Genomic DNA, 22,046 nt, shown 5'->3' on the forward strand with positions numbered 1-22,046 from the left:
ACTGGTTGCATCGTCACTCATCTGCACAATATATGGTCCATATGGTTTTAACCAGCTTGTAAAACCACACCAACCAGCAAGAAGATTTCTTCTGTCACTGTATTTTACAGAAGGTTTATATAAGAGATAGTACGTTTCATTAAAAAAACAATGTTTAGCATAATACCAGAAAGAGTTATGAGTTCCAAGTTCACTTAACTTCCAAATGTTTTTAGAAATTTAGATCCCTCCTGAGACATTTGTTTTAGAAGCTGATTTAAAGGTAGCATTACAAATACTTATTTCAGAAATTTCAGACCAGGTTTCTCATGTTGGTTGAGTTCAAATGTGATATCTCAAAATATTCTGGGACATTGACGATTTAATTTAGTATGTCCTTGGGGATGAAGCTCATCTGGATGCAGTGAACCAGCACAAGGCCACATACTACTTAGCTGAATGCTTATTACTGTGCATGTTTTACACTGGCCTGTTGCAGATTTGTCTTATGTCCCCATCTTTTACTTGCTAATGTACCCAGATTTTATTAGCTTTCTACGACTGGCCTTCCTTGTTCAAAGCAATCTCTAATCTTCTTCATCTTGTTCTTCCTATACTTGAGGGGTTGCTTTTCTTCACTCTCTTGAATCCTTCATTTTGCACTTGATCCAAAGATCCATGTAAGTCTGAGCCTACCCCTGCAGTGTAACACAGCACACTGCACACATGCCTGGGCTGATGGGGCCCTGGAATCTGGAGGAGGGTGGCCGTGTCAGCACAGTGATGCCAAGCTCATTACTTGGGTGTGGTATCACACTGCTGCTCTCTCCTGCTTCCAAGGCACAGGCGGGTAGCCTGGCACTCCGCTCTGCCAAGCAGACAGACCAGTTTGGGTATGTGCTAGCTCAGGTTCTCCCTTTGCACATCCTTGCACAATGCAGACATGCTTTCCATTTCTGTTCAAAGAGCTCTGCCCGTCCTGACTTCTACAAGACTTTATTGTTAAAATCACGCTGATGTTAACTTTTGCGAGTTATTTCATTGTTTGATTGAGTGCAAAGAAGTCTTCACTGGAATACAAGATGGTTTTTTCACCTGCACATTTGCTCAGTGGAGAACAACATGCTCAGGTGTTTTGGGAATCCAGCCCTCACAGTGTTGCTGGGTTATACACACCTTGTAAAAGCATTTATATAACACAATTGCAAAAAAAGAGAACGTTACTAGATTACGCACCAAAGTGATTCATCTCAGGTACAGAACTTTGTGTAAAAGCCAAGTCAATTTTGTTATGACATAATTTCTAACATGCAGAAATATTTACATGTTATTACACATCTTCTTGTTACAGCACTGACAATTATCCTGCCCAGTGTTTCCAGGCTGCTTGATAGGCTGCAGTGCAGAGCAGACAGCTGTAATGAGAACTTCTGTTTCATATGAAATGTGCTGCCTTTAGATAGACAATCTGTGTTGCTGTTTCCTGTCTTAGCAGAAAGCAAACAAGATGGAAAAGTTCATTTGCAGAAACAGCAAAAAATCATCTTGACAGCTCTTGTAGCCTGAACTGTGTGAGCTTAAGCTGCTCAGCATATCCTGGAATCCAAGCCCTTTCCTACTTTAAGTACAGTGTGGCACGTGTGATGAGACAGACTGGTACAATTGTGGATGTGAATCCACAGACTGCACTGGTCTGTTCCTTTACACTGCCCAGTCATGTCCCTGAGTGATACACTCTCTACTCTGACACAGGAAGCTGCATGGCCCTGGCCTTGTCTCTCTCCTTGTCTAGGTCAGCTGGAATCACAGACAGAAGGGATGTACTTCGGTGGTACATGGAGGGTGTACTCTGGTACAAGGAAGGAAAAATCTCTCTGACTCAGTCATCTAAATCTACATGTTTTACCAATGTTGTAAACCCCAGCTAGTTCAGATTTGTCATCTTTCTCTTTATCCTTAATTCTTTTGATATTTTCCCTACTCTCTTCTCCATCATTCACTTAGCACATAGCTAAATCAGCTCTGGGGAGCCCTGTGCTATAAAATGGAGTATAGTTTGGAAGTGCTCGTTTGAACTTTCTTCAACACATATCTGTTTACACAAGTAGAAGCTTTTAGACTGGCTAATTTTCCTGAAAAAAAAAAAAAAAAGAGAAAAACAGTGAATGAGCTTATGGAGTGCTTTGCCAGTTTTCTTCAGGTTTGACAGTCAAGAATTTTAAACCAAGCACACCTAACCCTAAGGCAAAACTCTTGAGCATTATAATTACAACTGATGAAATGGATGGCAGTCACTCCTTATCTAGAGTGAAAGATACTGCTAGGCATACCACATCTCTAAAGGTTATTTGTGACCTATTCCAATGATGTAAGCCTCAAAGGGGAATAAAATGAAAATCCCAGAGAAGTCTGAGTCCCTGGTGTCCCAGAAAGCCAGCGGTCAGAGAGCAGAGTCATCAACACAAATCTGGGGACTTCCCCTGCTGCCCTGGAAGACAAATGTTTCAGCAGTAACAATGACTTTCACTTCTTAAAGTAGCACACACATAAGGAAAAGTGCATGACTAGATGCAGTGTGATCATTTTACACTGACAGAAGAAAAACTGGACCTCTCACTAAAGCAGACATCTATCTATGCATCATTATCCATATTATCATTATTTCTCATCATCATTATGCTCATTCTCATCATAATAATGACCATTATCATTATTTCTCCCCAAATCTGGTTTTCTTTTTTGGTGCTGCTAAATTGTTTCACCATCTTGGAAAAGTGAGAGAATTTTTGATTGTTTTTGGTTTTGGCAGTGTAGAGAAGGTGACAGTTAGACCCTTGTGCTAGCCATGGCTCCTGGGAGACATTACAGTAAAGCCAGAGTTGATTTGGCAAGTGTGGACTATATCTATCACTGCATAAATCATAAAAATCACAGTCATTGTTTGGATTTTAATGGTAGTGGTAAATAATAGAGATGAAAAGCCTTACTATAAATACACCTGGAAATGTTCTTTTCACAGAATTAGAGATTCAAGGTCTATTGAATTCAGTGGAAAGGTTTTGTCGTCCAAAACATCTATATGATATATTGTGCTATTAGGACCAGTTCTATCGGTAGTGCTAATCAGCTCAACTTGTCTGGCTTTAACCATGCTGAGCTCTTTTACTGCATCTGAGAACTTTGGGTTAGATCCAGCATGGAATTGTGATACCAAGGAGTTAGGTGCCAAAGCAGCTAACTCCATCTGACTCCCACAGTGATATCCTGGATGGAGTGGTATTTGTGTAGGCAAGATTCCTGCAGTGTGTGGGAACAGCCAGGTGCCTGAGAATGGTATCCTCAAACCCATAAGCTGTTGAGAGAGAGCCAAAAGAAAGAGTTAAAGATAAGGATATGCTCTGGGTGGTTAGGTGGGAAAGTCTAGATTGTAATTTTGTAGTTAATTATGCTGTTCTTCCTTTTTTGTCAAATTGTGCATTGTACTCGCCTGTATGTACATTTGTACATGGCCTATTATGCATCATTGTACATTGTACATTTGTCCTGGCCTATTACCCATCTCCCATATTGAGCTTAAATGAGTTGTAACTTCTTGGATGCTATCCTTTATTTAAAAGAAGAACCTTGTTGATAGTACAGCAATAATTAGGAAAAGAGTATTATGAATAATTAGGGCCATGACTATGAATAATTTAATTTTTTTTTTAAAGTAAATACTCTCTTTTTACTTAAGAGCTCAGAATAAGGGACAACTCTGCATGAAGATGTTAGCTGGTGACTTAAAACATCTTGGTTTTTTGTTTGTTTCAGTTTTCTTAGCATTGATCTTCAATCTTGACACCATCTTTAACACTAACCCACGCCCTAGTGGCATGCACACTTACAGACATGTGCATGTTCATTGACAGAAGTATGTCAGGGGGACATAATAGATATTGACACTGTGCCTGGCTCAGGCCATTATTAACATTTAATTGCTGATAATTTTTTTAAGCTCCTATCAGCAGCGTGGGACGTATGTGGTATGTAGGTAGGTAGAACACCTAGCAACACAGCAAACAAGGATGTTGGGAGTGCATACCTGAACTGGATGGAGTCACAGCGTTCCTGTCCTTAATCCTCTTGCTTTATAAGGTGATTGTGGAAAGGTTCACCCATGAATCACACAATGCTGTCATCCTTACTTATCTGCTGGCAGACTCTCCGAGGGCATGAATGTTATTGTAGCAGAGGCCTTGCATTAAAGAGAAGAGGATTCTTCGGCTGTGTGAACCCTACAATACAACCCAGTTTACAAACTTGTAAGAAAGCTGAAAAAGGAGCCAGTCCAACAAATAGGAAGGATAGTGAAGTCTGCACCATGCTTAATTCAATCTAACTAACTTTAGTGGAAAAAGGGTTATTTGGCAACATGGCAAAATAGTTTCAGGGCCTGTGATGGCTTTTCTGCATGGCCTGCAGAAATGAAGGCTGCATTGCAACACCATTGAGTTCTCCTCTTTGCTCTAGTCTTATATATATGGCAAAATATTTTCTGAATGCTTCTTAAACTTGAGAGGCCTAGGATGTCTCAGTGTCTCTTTCTTCAGGTGTCTGGCAGTGGCCTTATGCAAAAGTCTCACTTTCCAGTGAATCTGTGCAATCTGAAATCTGAAATCTAATAGTCTCTTACTTCTTCTGCAGAGTCCCGTTATGGGATGGTAGCAACAGGTTGCCCCAGAACTCCCTGGGAGCAACTCATTTCAGAATTTGCAAGCAATTGTTGTGGCTGGAGCATGTCACATCAAACTGTTTGCAGTGCATAAAAGCAGCATTGTAAATAACTATCAGGGCAACAAGTGACCTCGGGATCAGGACTGCAGAAACTGGTAACAAGGTGTTTGGATATCACTTCCTTGTGATGCTCAGAGTAGCTGCAAGACTGAAAGAGCAGACAATGTTTAGAAGGAAGGTTTTGCAGACTGCCCCTTGTCTTGGATGCCTTGGAAACCTGATCTGCAGACACTGACCTCTGACAGCCACCAACTAAAACACAAGTTCTAGAATATTTCTGCACTTCATCTTCCCTTAGGAGCTGTTGTACCTTAAACCAGAACTGATTTTGAGACCCTTCTATCTACTCAGAATCTTGAGCACAAAGGGTATTTTATTCATTTGGTTTTGAAGGCTGGTAATGTATGGCTTTTGCTCCAGTCACAAGACTCAGCAAACCCCACATTTTGGCACTTCCCTTTCTGGATCATCACTGATGACAGAGCTCAGGAGAGAGTTAGGTATCCAGCCCAAAAAAAGAGAGTGCTTCTTACCATGCATTGTTACTTCCTTTTGCTGGCTAGTAAGCTAGAAATGCTTCCAGTCAGTGCTGGGAAGGATCTGGCTGGATGCCTTCTTGGAAGTGTGTGCACAAATACTGCCTAAAGGAATACTTGGGCAATTGCAGGTAGGTCTGATCTCACCCATTTGGTGTGTAAGGTTTGACACTGGAAGAAATTGCAGTGATCAAAATGAATGAGCTTCAAGGTCTGGCTTCTAGTTTTCTGGGTTTGAGTGGAAAACTGTGAGTACAAAGGATGACACCCAGTCCCCCTTTGGCACAGGCAAGGAAAGGTAGTTCCAGCAGGTAGCAAACTGATGGCTGTTCCTCCTGCTTCATGGCTAGTCTGGAAAGTCTTTCAGACTGCAGCTGTGTGTTGCTATGAATAGAACCTGGCTGTTACCACCTGTCTTCCCACTGTGGGATCACCACACACCTGTGAAGTCCTTACCTACCTTCTTTGGCATGGGAGAGCCCCACTGGGGGTTTGCTGCTTCTGGAAACCTGTGCATGGCTGCATATGCTACATGTAACAACTCATGGTGATGTTTCAGATGAATTTACACTGCTGTTTTGGGGGCTGTACTGCATCTGAAAGATGGGGTAGGTATCCAAATTCTGTTTCTGTCACACTAACGTTTTGTTCCTTGATGGTTTTGTACATAGTACCTGTGGGTTTTGATACCTAGAGCATACATATAAATATCACTAGCATTGTTTTCACTGACCCTTCCCAAGGCGTGCAGAGTTTGCTGGAAGACCTCTGAGCATCATTCCCCAAATGCCTGGAGTATCAAAGGCCCATATTAAAGCAATGCACAAAATCCTTCAGTTTGACCTTCAAAAACCAGAGCAGCAGGCTTCATTGCTTGAGGCTACAGGAGATGTTATTATGCAGGTCAGGAGAGACCTGAAGTTAATGTTACCAGATAAACACAACTGCAAAGCCAATCATTTCAGACAGTTTACCTCCTTTGAGAGACTCGTTTTTAAGTTCAGAGTATCTCTTGAAAAGCAGTAAACCAGAGATTAGGAATATTTCCAGCAAGCCTGTTACTCCTTAAAAAGGAGACTTTCTCCTTTCTCCTTTCTCCTTTCTCCTCTCTCCTTTCTCCTCTCTCCTTTCTCCTTTCTCCTTTCTCCTTTCTCCTTTCTCCTTTCTCCTTGTCAATAACAATCTCTCCTTTCTCTCTTGTCCATGTCTGTATTGTCTGCTAAGGTCTACAGATCCTCAGAATGGGATCTCTCTTGTTTTCAGTTTGGTTTGCTAATGAATGCCAAGGAATCTTGTCTCATGACTTCAGGCTTTTTGATAATTTGAAGCATTGAAAGCAGTAGTAGAGAGGCACAAAGTGCTGAGGGGAAAAATAAGGGTTTTCTTTCTTCAGGGATCTTTTTGTAGTATTTTTTCATTCCTATCTTTGAAGAAATATCAGCTTCCCAGAGATATGCAAATAGAACATTGTCAATAACAATGATACTTTATTGCTTGACATTTTCCCTGGTATTTTGTTGCTCTACTTTTTTTAAAAAAGCAGCAATCCCTATCAGAATGTGCTGATAAGGCAGATCTATCTTAAGCAAATACATTGCTTTCACATACGACATTTTCTTCAATAAACTTTAAAACTTTCACAAAAGCTTTTGGATATTAATCATGACTTGATTCCTGGGGGTTTTCAGTTTAATTTACCTTTTCAATGGCTTCAGTGCTGGCAATATGTACTCCCCAAAATGGTAAAACTGCTTGCTGTCAGACTGTGAAGGATGTTTTGCCAGAACAGGGTGGTAGCAGAAAGACTCTTGGCATGGCATTTCTGTAACCCTTAAGGAATTTCATGATCTTCCAGATGGACAAGATAAATCTCCAGTGAAGTGTTGACAGCCCTGAAATATTTAGGGTTATTAAGTCTAGAAAGCAGAGGGCTTGGAAAACTTGAAAGCTGGGAGAGGCAGACAAGGAATTGTATACAACCCCAGTCTTTTCTTTTATTATAGCACTTTGAAATGTCTCCCTGTAGTAATTTTTGTAAACCATGAAATGTAGCTATGAGGTGGATGCAAGGCATAACAAAGGAAACCAAGATTTTTAAAGATTTTAAAAATTTTCTTTCATTTAAAAATTATAAGTGAAGCAAACAACATGCATGTGAATACCAGCGAGGTGAAATTACTGGCATATATGTCCTAATCCTAAAAAAAATGTTTCAAAGAGTTTTGGTGGTAATCTATTTTAGGACTGTGGGGCGAGGCTAAAGAAAGATTAACAATCTAAACCTCAATTTAAACCTAACACAGACACAGTTTATTGCTATTTACCTTGACTTAGTAACAGGCAGAGTTTGCTGTTGATTACAACTGACCTCACAGTGACTTCATATTGTCATCAAACTTGTTTGTAGCAGCTTGTAGAATTTCAAGAAAACCACTTCTGCAGAAGATGGATATCCAGGCTGCTGCCAACTGCTGCGAACAGTGCTGCTGTCTCCAGCAGATTCCTCTGAAGTTTGACAAATGGTTCTTACAGTTGTTGAGGGTAAAACAATAAATGAGTTTTCAGAACATTTTTCATAACAAGTTGACCCTGAAGCAGGCTGATAGAAGATGATCTGTGGAAGTTTCTGACACTGATTCTGGGCTGTAAAATGTCAGAGTTTTAACTCATATTCATCACACTTCAAAGTTGATGAACTCTGCCAACTCTCAGCTGTGCAGACACCCTTTTACAGTATTCTGTAATTCTTTTCTAGACTTTGATGTAAGAGAACCCTCAGAACGGTTTCCATTTTAGGTATCCTGACATATGTTGGACTTAAATGTAGTGGGGTCACGAAAGGGCTACTCACTTTGACGCTAATTATTTCCACAAGGATGTCACAAGAAGCATATGTAGAGCGATAGCTCTGACTCGAAATTTTAAGACAGGCAACTCTTTTAAGCTTCACATGTGACCTTGTTTAAAAAAGAAGATTTTCAACATTGTTCAGTATTTACTGGTGGGTGTCTGGATGTACTTCTGACATTGGTGCTGCTACAGAAATGCTGTATGCAATCCAAGCAATAGAGAAAAAAATCTCTTTGTGTTGTACCACTCTTTTGAGCACCTTTTACCCACAAAAACAACTATACTTTCTGAAGAACTGGATTCAACCTGGCATTCCCTCCTCTAGTAACAATTTGTGTGAAATTGCTCTTCTGATTGTCCAGAACTGCTCTAATCTATTAATTTAATCTAAAATATTTATTATTGGGGAGCAAAAATGAATTTTTAACTGTTTTTATGTGAAGAAATCTTGACAGAGTTATTGTTTTTAGTTCAGATTTTTCCTTTCAACAGTGTGTTGGAATTTCATTAAAAATATCTATTATTGGGGAGCAAAAATGATTTTTTTACTGTTTTTATGTGAAAAAATCTTCACAGAGTTATTGTTTTTAATTCAGATTTTCCCTTTCAGCAGTGCATTGAACTAAGCTTCCAGAAAAGTATTTAAAACCTGAGGTCTTGCATTTTTATTAACACCTTTGAAATGTCTGAAGTGGAAAACCTTATTTCTTCTTCCTCTGTGCTTATTTCTCTTTTCATGTGGCAAGAAGCTGTGAATCACCCCATGTGCAGATTCCAATCACTTGTCACTCCTATGCTTATCTTTATATGGATGGCAAATACGAGTCAATGTTGAGTAAGGGCACGGAAATGCAAGCCACGTTGGAGTATCAAAATGAAAATTTAACCTACTTTTGGCATCACTTTTCTGATCCTCAGATTTCCCCAGCTTTATGAGCATGATGATACTAACTGACATTTGGAAAGTTTCTTAAGATTTCCAAGTCCAAAGGCCTTGTTAGCTGCCATTCCACTCAGAAAACCCCCCACACATGGCATCGCTGTGCCATTGCAGAGACAATTGCAGTGGTAACAGTGTTTGTGAGTAAAAAGGAAAAGTTGTTTCTTTTTGAAGGCATCCATTGACAAACATACTAATAAGGTCAAAGCTGAGATCAAAGACTAGGCTAGAATTCATTCACATGTTTATGTTTTATACCTTTAAGCTTCGATATGACTTTCTACTAAATTCTTTTACAGCTCAGCCTTGTAAAAGTCCCAGATTTCCTGGTTTACATGCTTTCATATGAAGTGGATTGCACTTGATCCGTCTGTTTGATGAGACTATTATGCTTTTGTCTTACTAGTAATAAAACTTCTGAGGGTAGGACATCGCATGTTTGTCTGGCTGTTGCAGGAAACACTATCACTAACTCTTGAACAAAGGGTCTTTCTATTGACTGCATAAATTATTTTTTCCAGAGCAAGAGAACAAAGATTTCAGACAGTTATAAACAGTAAATTGAAGAGAAGTTTGGGGTCAAAGGGCAAAAAGATGACTCAGATTTCTCTTCATCATGGTTGAGGAAAGGTACACAAATGCAGATGAAAACCACTGGTATTTCCTTCAGAGCACGTATGCCTTGTTCTGGAGTCTGACATCTCCTAGGGACTGCAGACCTCAGAACATACCCCTGCCTGCTCCAGCCAGGATGCTGCTTTATGTAGCCAAAAGGCCTTGAATTGTAATAATAAGCTAACCTATTTCAGCTATCAAGGCATGAATATTATTAGTCATCATTCAATGCAGAAAAGAGCAAGTCTTTGTTTTACAATGTCCCAGTTGGAATTGTGACATCAGACTGGAAGTGGCCCCAGAAGTGAGAGTCCATGCCTTGCATGTAGACGTTGGAAAAGTTCCTTGTGCATCACCGCCTTCTGCAGCCCATTATTCACAGAACATTTTCTGGAGCCTTTTAACATGTCAAGACCTTTAGTGCTAACCTCCAAAAATCACAGCAAAGCAATTTGCCAGAGGAAGAGAGCAGGAAAGATTACTGCCAAGCCAGTGTTCACAGTCCTGTAAGAGCAAAGGTGTTGTTAGGAGATAATGCCCACAGGAGCCTAGAAAAAAAAAAAAGCTTTTTTTTTTCAAAAAGCTTTGAATTTCCTTTCAATGAGGTGTGTTTTTCTGCTCCAGGAAATACCTCTTTTATGTTTTAGGTTCAGATCACAGTGGAGATATTACCTACACATCTCCACCAAAATGTAGGTTTACATATAAATAAAGTAAATTTGTAATGTCCTTCTGGGTAATGTCCATACCAGTGCTAGAGCATAGTAAGATGTAAGTATTTTGAAGTGTACATCTTTAACATAATTCCTTAACACAATTCTTCTAAGATCACTCGTGTTTGGGCCCTGTGTGAGCTTTGACTCTCACACTATGAAAATCCCACTGGACATCCTAACAATTATTTTCTTAACAGTGCTACTGTTTCCAGTGCATTATGATAACAACAATATTTGGAGCAATAATAATAACTGGTATCAAGACCAAAGCCTTCACAAAACATTTCCAAGGAGTTTTGTTGCCTTGCATTTTACTGTAAAACAATAGTGTGCTGAAACAATAGCAAAGATTTGGCAGGAAAAAAAAAATTGCTGCAAATTCCATATGTGAGGAGTGGGATGAAGCATAAAGGAAGTTCAGTTAAGGGAGGAGTATCTTTTCTAGATTCTTTTGGTGCATTTTATTTCAATGCCAGCTGGTCTCAGAAAGCATGTATCCATGTAGAAGTATCCTTTGGGAGGACAAACTGCATTAAAAGCATTTCTATTATCAAGAACTTCTCTGAGTGAGGTAATTGCTCAGCACATTGTGCTCTTTTTAGGATGTGATGCATTGGAAATGATGAAGATTGTTTTGAGAAAGCTGGGAAAAGCAGCTTTTTCTTCCTATGAGAAAATATATAAAACAAGCAAACACACATATACAAGTAGACATAAAGTCCACATTATTATTACCATTTCAAAACATATTTACTCTTTGAAAACATTTGAGATGAGTTTATAAAATGTAATGGGATGAGGTGAATTCCCTTGAGATGAACCCTCCTAACCCTGCTTTAACTAAGGAACTCCCAAGAAGGGCTTTCTGGTGTATCTCTGCCTGGGAAGTTTGAACAAATCTTGGACTATATGTTTTCAGACCTAAAGGCAAACTAAATTTCTTTTTCCCATGAACTAATTACCAAAGACTTAAAGTGAAAACTGCAAGAAAAGATGACAAATCAGTTTAGAGAAAGAAGGAGAAAAGGTCTTTAGAATTTACGGCTCAACTGCAAGGAAGATGATACTAGAGCTGATTTTCACTTGACTTTGCTCCCTTAAATATATTTCCTTTGGTGCTGAGATACTGATCAGCATTCTACAGATACTGTAGATAGCCCTGATACTGCTGACTGTGGTGGATCTAGAGAGACCCACAGTTTTGCAACATGCCATACCAGTGACAGAGCCCTGTGTGGAAAATTTGTCATTTTTTCCTCGTCCTTTGCTTTTGCCTGTGGATTTTTCCACAACACTTAGAGATTCCAAAGGAAATAAGAGCAGAAACAAATAAATGAATGGACTGCGGTTAGAAAAGGAAATGTTTATTCAAACACAAGAATAATGCCAGTTCTAGAAATCTGGATGCTTCTCATGTGTTGTTGTTTCTGAGGACATCCAAATGGATGTTTACTTATGGTGAGAAGTATCCAAAAAGTTCACAGTCATATATCATATTAATTCATCTGTACTCAAAGTGCTATTGGATTTTCTCATAATTCTATTGTGCTATAGACTTAGTCTCTCCTTTGCTATTTGCATTCTGGGGTTTTTTCAGATACAGAGAATATTTCATTTACAGTTACTATGAATCCAGCACACATACTTTGTGTTCTCTCTGTCCTAGCACTTGTTAGCACATAATAACAATAACATATTACAGAATTGTGAAGGAATGAAAAAGAAATTCACCCTCTTGTTTAAGTACTTATGTATACAGTGTGTGACTGGAAAGGCATTGTCATTAGGGTAGATGATATGCATTTCGACATGCACAATTGATCTGTTTTGAGATAAATGGGCTGTAAGATTCATCTGTTTAGTACACTGGAAAGCAACCAGCAGCAATTTAATTTTCAAGGAGTAACTCGAGATCACCTTGGAATAGAGCAACAGTTAAGGATATTTTAAAAAACCCCACATCATCTTCTCCCTAAATCAATACTCTTCTTGCCAATTTCTGTCACTTATTTTGGCCTCAGAGGTCATGACATTGATGTACACAGCCTGAGAAAAATAAAAATAATGATGGTGATAAAAGCACCTGAGAACTGTTACCACCACAACACAAAGCTGAGAACAGTACAGTCTTTCTTTCTGAGTGTTTAGGGTAAACCAGTGACCTCTAAATTTATGTAAAGCTGTTTTAGGTTCAAAATTAAGTTCAGAACACACACACAAGAAATTTTTTTCTTCATGTTAGCTGATTTTAAAGAATTTCACATTCCCTTCCTTTGAGATGAGTTTACTTTCTGTAATTATTTACTTTCTGCAATTCTGTAATTATTTTGTGTCGGAATGTCCCCTATAGTAATTTCTCCTTTTATTTATTTTCCAGTCCATGCTACAGTTGATTTGGAAAATTGTTGCTGTAAAAAATTTCTGGGTAATTTCCAATGTCTTATCTGATGGTAGGAAAGCAGAATGACTTGAGGTCTTCCTCACCTTCACGGCACTCACAGTCTGTAATTTGAAATCCTGAAGGTCAAACCACCTCCTCTGGATGAGGCCAAAACAGATCTATGGCCTTTCAGCATTGCAGACGGTGTCTGAACCATCAGAGAACCTTCCACACTGCCAAAGGATTTTTTAAGCATTCTGTATAATGGTGTGAGTAAAAATGCTCTGAAATCTCAGCTATTTTTGCTAAGTAGAAAGGTATGGTTGAAGTTGAAAGGAGATTGATGTTTTTTCTAGCTCTCGCTCCTTATACATCACATTCTCCCCCCATTTTTCTCATCCACAATGCAGATGAGGTAGCTTTTCTTTTTACATGCTAATTTTAATTAATTTTAGGAAATAATTAGATTCCAGCCATCTTGACTGAACAATTTCTTCATCAGGCTCATGGAAGATATGAATCTTTGTAGCTATTTTAGATAATGTTAAACAGTAACATTAGCTAGAAATAAAAAGAACAATCACAGAGTATGGCTACATCAATTTCAGACCTTTTTATTCTGCTGTCTTTATGAGTATGGCAGTACAGCATAACATATTTTCTGTTTGCAACATATAGCAAATGGGAAGAATCCTGTTTCAATGAAAGAGATATGATCATATATTCTATATATATATATTCCATATAATATACTGCTTAGCATAGCAAATCAAATTTGTGTAGCAGAGCAGAGTCAACAGTCTTGTTTCAATACTACTACTCCTCCTCCTACTACTACTACTGCTACTACTGTTGCTACTACTACTGCTAGTACTACAACAACTACAAATTTCTAAACTTCTCTTTCAAAATCCTTGTCCAAAACCACTTTAAGGAGTATGGCCAAAATGATATAGAAAGATTTTTTTAGGTTGCTAAATCTATATTTAGGTATCTGCTTGACTTTCCACAGCTGATAGCCAGAGTGGAATGTCAATTTTTTTACAGAAATCACTAAAATCTGTGGGATAAGAAGCACAGAACATCCTGAGATGGAAGGCACCCACAAGGATCCAACTCCTGGATTGAGTCCAGCTCCTGGCTCTGCACAGGACCACCACAAGAATGTTGTCCTGTCGCTGAGAGTGTTGACCAAATGCTCCTTCAACTCTGGTAGGCTGGGTGTTGACTAAAAGAATGTAACTCACTGGATCTAGAACTGCCAATGTGTTTTTGTTGATCCTGGTGTATGTGCACCTGGGATACTAAATCATGCTAATCTAGAAAAAGCTGCCAGAACTAAAACCATCCCACCCTTCAAGCTCATCACCCTCAAACAAGCAAGGTTGTTAGCTTGCACTTCAGCTGTTCATGAGAAGTTCATGTTCATGAGCTGCTCATGTTCGCTTCGGCTGTTCATGAGAATCTGCCTGTGGTTTTAAAGCAAAAAGGAACATTTTGTTTTGAGAATCTGTGTCTCTGAGAAATTTGTGAGTGGAATGAAGAAGAGCAAGAATAGCCAAATAACTTGTCAGTGTCTCATGTTCTCTCAGTCCTGATCCCTAAGGACATGCTGTCAGTCAGGTTAACCCCTCTGCTCCCAGATCTTCCTGTCCCCTGAGTGGTAGTGAGTGGCGAGATACAGCTCTCTAGAAGTCACCACCATTGCTTACTGATGACTCACAGCTGCAAACTTCTTGGATCCCTCAAGGAGAAGAGTAAGTGAGACTGAGCAAACCCAGGAAAAGGAACAAGAATTACAAGTTCCATGAACCTGTGTGAGGACTCATCACACTGGTTGGGCCCATTATGACACCCCAGGGGTGGTTTTTAGTACTGAACCAAAGTTATGAAATGGATGACAAAATCTTTTACGATGTAGTTAGATCCATTCTTCATATGGAGGATAAAGTTACAAATAGAAATTATTAGAATTTCATTAGAAATAACAGGAGCTACATTTTTAAATACTTCTGCAGAGTATAATCCATTAGTGAGGAATAATATAATGGTTTGTTTTATAACCAAATCATGTATGCAGAGTAAGTTCCCCAGGGTGGCTGGGGGGATAGAAGAGGTTTTTCTGGCTGACAAATGTGGCTGGTGAAGAACTGAAGTTAAGGTTAAACGTTAAAATAAAAGGTTTGAAGTCTTGTCTCACAGCAAAGCAGAGAAAAGACATAAATGTGCCATTAGTGTAGCTGAACAGTTAGAAGAAGAGTGTTCGCTGCTCAAATTGGTGTAAAAATGTAATTTCCCCCCAGAGAAGCCTCCCTTGGTCTGGTGAGGCACAGGAGCCAAATGCCATGATGCAGGCTTTCATGCTCTTTTGGAGAGTGAAGGGAAGAAGGGGAGATGCTGTGGTTTCAGTATTGATTGCTGTGCTTTGCATTGTCCCTGAACAACATGGAAGCAAGGAATGAGACTCAGGATTCCCCTCTCTGGGGAGAAACCACTGCTTGTTAGAATGCGAGGCTGCATGTCCCCCTGCATGGCCTCTTCCACCTTATTAATTATGTCTTTCTTTCTTCAAAGATGCACAGCTTTGCAGCTGGGGAAGCAGTTTCCCCAGTGTAGCAGGCTTACCAGCTCAGGCTGAAGCCCTCTGAGCTCATGTCTTTTCTCTGGTATTTCACAAGCAGGTGCTCACAGGTGATCATGCCTTAACCATAAAAGGGAGTTTCTAACCTGGCAGGTGGCTATGTTGCCTCATAGGAAAAGGGTTAAAGGGTTCCCTGTGCACATACCCATTTTCCATGGATACATTTGCATGAGATCTGACATAATTAGGAGAGAACTTCTATTTAGGTGAAAAGAACCTCTTTCCCTCTGGTAAAGAGCCATGACAGGAGGTGCATGGAGAAAAGAAGGTCTGACAGGGCTGCCAGTTCCTTGCCATGATGCTGAAGAACAACATGCTTCCACTTTTTTTTTTTTACAAACCAAATAAAAAGGTTAAGTTCTGTCAACCCCAAGAATTTTTGGAAACTACATCTGATCCCAAATACTTCAGGTATAAATAATACCCCAGATAAAAATACTGCCTCCTTAGAGGGACATGGGTATAAGCTAGATGATACTTCCTGAACTGCTCAAATATTTATACATTTTCAGATGTAAAATGGAACCTTAGATAAAAGGAAGGTATGTTTAGAAATTTTAGACTCCTCAGATCAAGACGTACAGCAAAAATGGGCTTTCACACCTACACAGTATATTAAAACTATGAACATTTTCATTCAAGTGCTCCTAGCTTTGTCAATGGTAAAAAGCTGCAGAAGAGACCTGGAATGATTTTTACATGCTGTCAATCAAGAAAGACATGGGATCTTCTAAAACTGGGACAGTCCTTGTAAGTCTGTAGCAAATACTGACTTAATTTTTCCTATTTTTAGCTGGCATAGGCTACAGCAACCCTTGCAATCAGCGTTGCATGGAGTCAGTGGGAAAGATCAAAGAGAAAGATTGCTGTGCAGTGCACATGGCCCTGTGCTGGGATTGACGTCAGTGCTACCCCTTATCTGTCAATGTACACTGGCTGGAGACACGGGTAGATCTCTTTGGCTGCTATGTAAGCGAGTTGGGAGCTGGACTTTACTCTCATTTGTGATTAGGAGCCTGAATTCTGAATGGGAAAAAGTCTTTCTTCAAATTCATATGCTACAGCACATAAAGGAAAATGTCCCTTAACTGCCTGCTGGTATAAATCTTCAGGTTGTACACTTACAACAGGATGTCAATTGTTAATATTCCTGAGGCCACATTACTTTACCTTTTGTATGCAATGCCTACAGCCATGAAATATATATTGTCATTTAGCAGCTGTTTAAGGAATGCGATTTAGATAAAAGAATATGTTGATAATACCAAAGTAAAAGCAACAGTGCTTGAGAAATTAGTTTTATTGTCCCTCAGTGGATGTCTGAATCAATACCTTTAGTTAAGACATCAGATATTAATTGCTAATGTCTTTTTGTTCCCTTCCATGTATTGTCCTTTCTGATTTATATTACATTTCATGACTTAGGCTGTACTTTGCCTGTGGGATGGAGGTACTCAATGTTTGCTTTCCCTTTCCTTCCTGTAAAAGTGGGGATTACAACCCACTTGAGACTTTTAGGCTGGGAGAGCGATGGGCACAATGTCCTTAGGAGTAATGCAATTACTCCTGCATCCTTAGAGGGCTCATGTGGAGTTTCAATCTGGCTTTGAAATGGGAGCAGGAAATGAGTTGGGCATGCATGGTGGCAGTTGGAAGGGGAAGGCATTGCAGAGGGACTGAGCATTTGCTGAAAGCTTTGGAAAAACCCAAGCAGAGCCTTTCCAAACTGTTTCTGTCTCTGGATTTTTACTTTTATTGGCTCTGACCCCTACCTCTCAAGTACCCTGGAATACCCTACAGTAACTCCACTGCGATAGTGATAGTTTTGTAAATTACCTTTAAGGGACTGTACCACTATCTTTGTTTCAGAATAGAGACTAATTCTGCTTATTACAGATTCTAAACATGCATAAAAAAGTACGTGCTTTAGATATTTGTTCTATGTATTAAACTTCATGGACTTAAGTTTAATTTAAACATATTCCTAACATGAAGCAGCCTCTTCACTGCTTTACAAGAAAGGATTTTTTAACTGAAGTTTTTAATCCAAAATTAATTATCTAAATCCTTGTAAATTAAGTGGATTTGTTTCTAGAGCTGCTGAGCCCATGATATATTCACTGACTTCATGCAGTGATGAAGCAGCTCATTAATGCCCAAATTCAAAGTCTTAATCTCTTTTATAACAACTGAAAATGCATTTAATATTTCAATTTCATTGACTTGTATCGTGGTGTTGTCATAAGATGCTCCCAAAGGAAAAAAAAAATCAATATTCTATAAAGAGCAATGGAGCAGGAATAATGAAGATTAGGAAACACTTCTAAATACATTGGTGTGAAACAATTACTATCTTAACCTTGCTTTCTAATGTACTCTATGAAGCCAGCATATTGTGAAGTAGCCAAAAGCATTTTCTCTATTTTATTTCTACACAAGCAGATCTCATTGGAGACAAATTATAGATCTGTAACTTTGTTCTTTACCAGAAAGTTGTGTGGAACATAACAGTGGGTTTCTTAGTTTCAGTTGCAGCATTCTGTGTGCTCTGGAGTGAAGGCTTTCAAAGTCTAATCACTTCCTGTATCTTAATAGCATTAACTGGTCACATAGGCCCTTCAGGAAGTTAGGCTAGAAGAAAATTTCCTTTTCAAAAATACCTATTACCCCACCCTGCTAAAATGCACCAAATTGCCTTTTTTTTCCCTCTTCTTCTTTCTAAAGGTTCCTGAAGTTTTATTTGATGCATCCCATACTACTCCATCCTGTGGATCTGACAACTGCCTGTGATTCTTTCTAATTACTGCAAAGCAGATATCTTTGAAAAGTTTCAGAAGATAAAATTTACCTGAATTAAGATGTCAGATATCCTAGCATTTGGGAATCATGCAAAAGTAATAGAGCTGTGTAGGTATTTTTGCTAAGAGGCAAATATTTGTGTTACAAAGATCCAGAATCACTGTGGCATTTGAATAGCAAATAATATCTGGGTTTCTTGTGCATCTTGCATTTTCTTACATTTTTACACTGCTGAAATAGAAAAAAATTTTGGTTCTTTTACTGTGAAGTTCAAATAAGGAAAAAAACTCTTCATAATTACCACGCACTTTAGGTGCTGGGCTACTGCATGGAAGAAAGGTAGCTCCAGGATGGTGAAAAAAGCAAATGACTACTGCAGTCACTTTTACAGAGAACTTGAGCTCAAATTATATTTTGGAATGGTAGAACGGCTACCAGCTGGAGTATTTTCTGCAGTGGACACAGAAGAAAAGCTCTCAGAAAAACACCAGAGCCAGGCAATAAAAGGTCATTGTCCTTTTCACCGTCTTACCTGCACACTTCTGTCCAGTTAACCTCCTGCAGGACAACCTCAGACAGCTCCTGAAATTCATGTCAGTCTGTGTGTCCCTCCAGAATTACATAGAATTACAATGTCTCATGCCTGGGATGAACCAAATTCAACTCTGCATAAGCAGCAGCTCTTGTAGTCCCTACTGTGTTACCTTACTTAACTTACTGGAGAGTTAAAAATACAAAAATGTATAAAATGTTTGCAGTGCTCTGGTAAAAACTACATCATAACTGACGTCTAAGGTGAAGAAGTACAACTTTTATGCTCATGGCTTTATTAGACTCTGCGTTTTTGGGTCACTTTTCCTGTCACTGTGGTTTAATTAAGCAGCACTCTCTAACAGTGTGCATCAGCGGTGTCAGTGGAAAAGGAAAAAACACTGAGCAATGACGTTGTATTGATGCCGGAAGCCAGACACAAGTGACTCAATTAGATGCTGATTTGAGGAATGAGAGGTTGTTGACTTCAGGGCCAGAGACTATGTTCTTGTTTTCTTTCTTTTGATGTAGGCTCCCAGTAAACAAAACAGCAATGGTACAGAGGAAATCTGCCGAAAATATTGCCACAATGCTCATAATAGCTGTAGGAGTTCACTGTGTTCTCTCTGTCAGCGTCTTTTGTGGTCCAAGCAGCAAGGAAGTGAGCTGATCAAAAGGCAGATGCAGTTGTGGTCTTTGTCATTATGCTCGCAGAATAATCTCTATGGCACATCTGTGGATATCCTGTCAAATAAAACAAATGCACAAAGGCTTTGTGGCAGCATTGTGAACACGTACGGACACTTGCCCCACAGTTAATCTTCAGGTGCATCCTCTCTGCATCTGTGAAGTTGTCTGGTTTAAAAACAGTTATTATCAGGTATTATGGATTCACATGAAATGTCACATGTTTCAGAAGTTCAGGTGTTGATCATACTTTACTGCAATATGAATGCTTTGGTTGCTCCTTACCCAAAAGAAGCTAGGGTAAGGGTATTTAACACCCATAGGTCCTCCCATTGCAGAGGGTGATAATATGCTTAACACTTCTGAACATTGGACCTTGGAAATTTTAAGGTGATGTCCAGGTGTCAGTCATGCTGTCATGTCTAGGACATTCTTCAGTGAAGAAGAGTAGAACAATAAAAGGCCCCCATGGCCAGATTTTCAGACACATGCTATTTCTTTTGTTCCAGTGGGCACAGCAAAGTTGGAGAGCAAGTTAGGCTGGCTGTGGGCTACCAGAGCCAGACAGAGGCTACCAGAGCCCCCAGCCAGCCAATGGGGGCTCTGGCTGGACACTGCCAGAGCCCCCATTGCCTTAGGTGTGAAGTGCTTAGCTGAGAGAAGCTTTAAGTGTCTGATTTGAGATGAATCCTTGTGTAAAACAGGAAGAGCAAAGGTGGGAGAAATTAGTAGTTGAGGTAGCGCTGTTCAAACTGGAAAAGAGAAGGCTTTGGGGAGGTTTAACTGTGGCTTTTGGTACCCAAAAGATAGAGACAGATCCTTTAGCAGCAGTCAGAGGACATGGATAATAGTTTAAACTAAAAGAGAGTAGATTCAGAGGAGGAATAAGGAAGGCTTTTTCTTCAGTGCTAGTAGTGAAACTCTTGAACAGATTTCCCAGAGAAGTGTTGGATATCCCATCCTGGAAACATTCAAGGTCAGATTGAACTGGGCTCTGAGCAACCTGAAGTTGAAGATATTCTGGCTGGTTGCAGGGGGTTGGACTAGGTGACCTTTAAAAGGTCACTTCCAACTCAAAATATTCCATGATTCTATGAATTTTATGCTGCCTAGGTCAGTCTTTTATTCTTGCATGGGGAAATGTGAGAAATACAAAATTTGCGCAAATGTGCCAAAAAATGACAGGTAAGCCAATGAGCTAGTCTGCACTGACTTGTCTCTTCTTTCCTTGCCATCAGAGAGGAATTCGACTGCCAAGCTAATTTGTCTCTTTAACGCATTTTAAGAGGTCATAAATGAAGTTATTGCCAGGGATACATCCATCCTAGAGGAACTAGTGCCAGGATCCTTTTATCTATCCATTGACTGCGTGGTTCTGGAATAGCTGTCCAGGCCTTGCGCCAGGTCTGCCTGTGTGTGGGTGTGTGAATGAGGAACAGGTTGTTGCTTCAGCAGCTGCTGGGAGAGAGCTGTCCTCTGCCTCCCTCTGAGCCTAAGGGCGTTAACCCTGATGGACTCAGTTACTGGAAGTGGCATATACACACTGACAAATGCTCTCCAACACACTTATTTGGTTAGATTTGTATGGTAAGAGTTTTTTATTTAAATATTTATTTATAAATAAAATAAATAAGTAAATAAATATTTATTTTATGGTAAGGGTTTTTTATTTATTTTTGCAGGAAATATTATCTTTGTAGAACATTAAGGAATTCTTTGGCATATGGTGTTAAACCATGAAAAGACCATCATCTTCCAGTGGTCTTATATCCACCACACAATACATTCCTTTCTGTGCTAATCTGACTATAAGTAAATGAATCAGGTTGAAGCTGTTCTATTTTTCTTTTAAATAAGGATGTATAATAAATATATAATAGGGAATGCATAATGTAATCTAATCTTGAACCAAAAGTCAAAAAGAAAATTTGATTTGCATGAGGTTCACAAGCCCTAGCCCTAAATAGCTGAGTGACAAACTCCAATCCTAGTAAACCAAAGATATTAAAAGTTTTTGCCTTGTTTTGTCCTTACAGGTCTGTTTACTGTGAATAAATCCATAGCAGGGCAGAAGGAGAAAAATCCAAAATTTGAGAACACAGGTGGCGAAGTACCATGTGAAAAAGCATATATGCTGTTCAGCATGAAGAATAAATCCTGAAAGCAGACAGACCAATAATGTAGTCCATGTATAAGCTGCCTTGATTTCATATTTACAAGTAGAAAAGCATTCTTATCCTAATACCTTATCACTATCCTAACAACATACTCTGAACATCTTTAGTTCCCACAGATATCTGAAAAAATTCTGATCACATAAAAACTGTGAAAAAACAAACATCTGCCTAAATTAATTTTAACTGCAGCATATATCTGGTGTAAATGGTCAGAATTTAGTCAAGGGTGCATGGAAGAAATATCTTTATGTTAACACTTCTTATCTTGTGTCCTTTATCTTATACAACATTGTCAAGGTACTAGTTTGCAGATTAGAGAAGCAAAGTGAAAAATAAACTTGTTGATTAGTATTCATCAGAACAGCCATGCATTAGCAGATCCCTTGAGCAAGAAACTTTCCTTTCAATATGTTGTCCAAATT

General features: G+C 39.2%; 1 long non-coding RNA gene across 1 annotated transcript; it reads right to left on the minus strand.

The window, feature by feature from the left end:
• Nucleotides 1-581: 581 nt before the first annotated feature.
• Nucleotides 582-19,224, minus strand: LOC132322322 (uncharacterized). Its single transcript, XR_009485091.1, has 2 exons — nt 18,762-19,224; nt 582-4,253 (listed from the first exon to the last, which is right to left on the minus strand). It is a non-coding gene; the product is annotated as an uncharacterized LOC132322322 (long non-coding RNA).
• Nucleotides 19,225-22,046: the final 2,822 nt, after the last annotated feature.

Source organism: Haemorhous mexicanus, chromosome Z (genome assembly GCF_027477595.1).
Source record: "Haemorhous mexicanus isolate bHaeMex1 chromosome Z, bHaeMex1.pri, whole genome shotgun sequence".
NCBI lineage: Eukaryota > Metazoa > Chordata > Aves > Passeriformes > Fringillidae > Haemorhous > Haemorhous mexicanus.